Genomic DNA, 2,915 nt, shown 5'->3' with positions numbered 1-2,915 from the left:
AAACCTTTGCATTTGTTTCACATACAGGCAGGGCTGGGAATCGAATTTATTTACACTAGCTGCTTCCCCTAAATCTTGGATGTTTGAAGTAGAGATTAAATTCGTGATAATTCTGTGATTATTATTTATTGGTCCTGGTTGTTTACTGTACGAGTCAGGTTGAAAAAGAGGGGGAACTCATGCACCGTCAAAGCGGTGACACTGCTACTACTAGGATCCAGGCCACGTAACCGTTTGATTTTGGTTAGTCTAGTCATGAATCGTGATGTTTTGTTGGTACGAGAAACGGCCCAAATAAACGGCCTGCTGAGATAGCTGTTATTATGCTTATTCATGATTATTTTATTACATTACATCATTACATTAATAAAATGCTAATTATTAATCACTTATGAGAAGTTCTGGTCATTGAAATAAGTAGCCTCTGCTACATTTATTATGTCTTGGGTGTTTGAAATACAGAGGAAGTGACAGATTACGTAATATAAATACATTTAGTTCCTGTGATTGTTTCATTGTAGTTTTCCTGTTTCAATAATGTTCAAAACATGTGTCAAACATAACTTTGTCAGAATTATTTTTTTTACATGTTTGGTACTTAATTCAAGCACACTTTTCTTTACTTTTTAGATGCAGAAGATGAAGTTGGTGGTTGGTCACCTCTCTTCATGAGGTGATGCTGTGGATAACTGAGCAGGGCCACAAGAACCTGCTTATGTCAGACAGAGAGCAATTTAAAATATCAATAAACTTTGACCATAATTGTGAGGTACAAATGCCAGGTCACACATTATGTTACCCCCTGCACAAACACCATTACATTTCCAACTGCTCATATGAGTGATTACCATTCCTTTAAATCACATCTACTGACTGCTATCACCTTTGATGCCAGATTTGACACAGTGTAATTGAAAGGGCAAAAAAAAAATCACATCCATTTCATTTATTTTGAGTAATTACAGGCTGTTCCTACCAAAATGTTTGTTTTAAGTTTAACAGTTCATTTTCTGAGCTTTCTTGATTTCTTGTTGGCAGGCCAATCATTTCTTGAGAAAAATGTCTGTATAAAATCTATAAAATGCTGAATAATTGACTGGTTGTTAGTTCATATGCATGCTTTTTTTTATGAAATAAAAGTCAAACTGTTTTACACAGGAATTTATTTTCATTTTTTACATAAATTTAAATGACCCTTTGGGCCGCAAGACACTAGCACTAGAAGCAACATTGAGAGTCTGCAAATAAATGACGCGACCAAAACTCAAGGACTCCTTGTTTGGATTGATTTGCCGTAAAGCAACAAGTCTTTCCTCAGGTAAACGACAGTGGATGTCAGGTATAACGATCCCGTGTTCACCGTGATGGTCCAAGGGTAGTGTCTCTTCAGCTTGCTGGATCTGTAATATCAAATACATTTATGAAAGCTACAGTAACTCCAAGAACTTTTACTCATATAAAGTTTTTTCCTCTGGTTATGTACGCTTTTACCAGCAATAAAACTGCCCTGGCCTGCTCCTCTTACAGTAAACATGCATCTCGCTATGTCTACATTTTCTACCCCTTGGTCTGCTCGCACTCTAAAAGAAAAAATCTAGTCAGTGTAATTGCAAAAGTACACCTACAACTCAGATTCCCCTTCTGTTTCAATCTGACTCGTACAGTAAACAACCAGGACCAATAAATAATAATCACAGAATTATCACGAATTTAATCTCTACTTCAAACATCCAAGATTTAGGGGAAGCAGCTAGTGTAAATAAATTCGATTCCCAGCCCTGCCTGTATGTGAAACAAATGCAAAGGTTTCTTTATGAGTATAAAAAAAAAAAAAAAAACTTCATCCTAACAGCTATCCCAAATTAGCCGTATATTTGTGTTTTGACTGCCAACAACATAGCTTCATGACTGACTCATGTATCGGACCATCAGTTACCTAGCTAGCTAACATGGCTAAGCAATGCTGAGTGAGTGATTACGTTAATTGTAATGGTTAGAACAAATCACCGGATAAACGATAGATCAAGGGTTGCTTTTAGATAAATGTCAGATAAACAAACCGGAAAACTAGAAGTGGGGGGGTGTCATATTTACCTCGATGCTGGCGGCGACTGGACAAAATGAACCAGGAAATAGTCAGACGAACATTGTCACACCCCCATTCCTATCTGACCAATGAAAGTTGTCGCAGCGGCTTCCAAGCTGACCAATGACAAGGCTTCTATCATCGGTTGAACGGAGGACCCCGCCCACACAACACAGAAAAAGATTCGCAACCAAAAAACAGGTTTCAATCAAAAAACAGATCCGCAACCAAAAAACAGATTCGCAACCAAAAAACAGATTCGCAACCAAAAATCAGATTCGCAAACAAAACGAAAAAAATGCTTGCAAAAGATTTTATTAAAATACAAATCCATGTTTGAAATGTTTTTGTTTTTTTTGCAAATTTTTATTTTATATGAAAACCCTTTTTTGTTTGATTAAAATTTATTTGAGGTTGCAAATCCCCTTTTTGTTTGATTGAATTTTTTTTTTGATTGCAAATCCCCTTTTTGTTTGATTGAAAAATTTTTTTGATTGCAAATTCCTTTTTTGTTTGATTGAAAATAAAGACACAAATTTCTCTCCATATTGCCGTGGCATGCACTTGTTTGCAAAGGAAAAAAATTCTTCTTAAGGAAGAATTCCCAGTTGTACGAAGCAGCTAGAGCTATGAAAATTTGTAGACATATGTAACAGCCCACGATGTACAAAAAAGTCTCTTGGTGCCATGTACTAAGCCCAACAGGAAGTCCCCCATTTTGTGCTAAAAAAACAACAACTCCTCTTTAACGAAGCATTCACGGTTGTACGTTTCACCTAGAGCTATTATAATTTGGAGGCATACATAAGAGCCCACGATGTACAAAAAA

The 2,915-nt window shown here is 36.4% G+C and overlaps 1 long non-coding RNA gene across 1 annotated transcript; it reads right to left on the bottom strand.

Moving 5' to 3' along the window:
- Nucleotides 1–1,146: 1,146 nt before the first annotated feature.
- LOC144008946 (uncharacterized) lies at nucleotides 1,147–2,337 on the bottom strand. Its single transcript, XR_013280795.1, has 2 exons — nucleotides 2,095–2,337; nucleotides 1,147–1,400 (listed from the first exon to the last, which is right to left on the bottom strand). It is a non-coding gene; the product is annotated as an uncharacterized LOC144008946 (long non-coding RNA).
- Nucleotides 2,338–2,915: the final 578 nt, after the last annotated feature.

Source organism: Festucalex cinctus, chromosome 20 (assembly GCF_051991245.1).
Source record: "Festucalex cinctus isolate MCC-2025b chromosome 20, RoL_Fcin_1.0, whole genome shotgun sequence".
Taxonomy (NCBI): Eukaryota; Metazoa; Chordata; class Actinopteri; order Syngnathiformes; family Syngnathidae; genus Festucalex; species Festucalex cinctus.
This window is presented reverse-complemented; position numbering and strand designations above follow the sequence as displayed.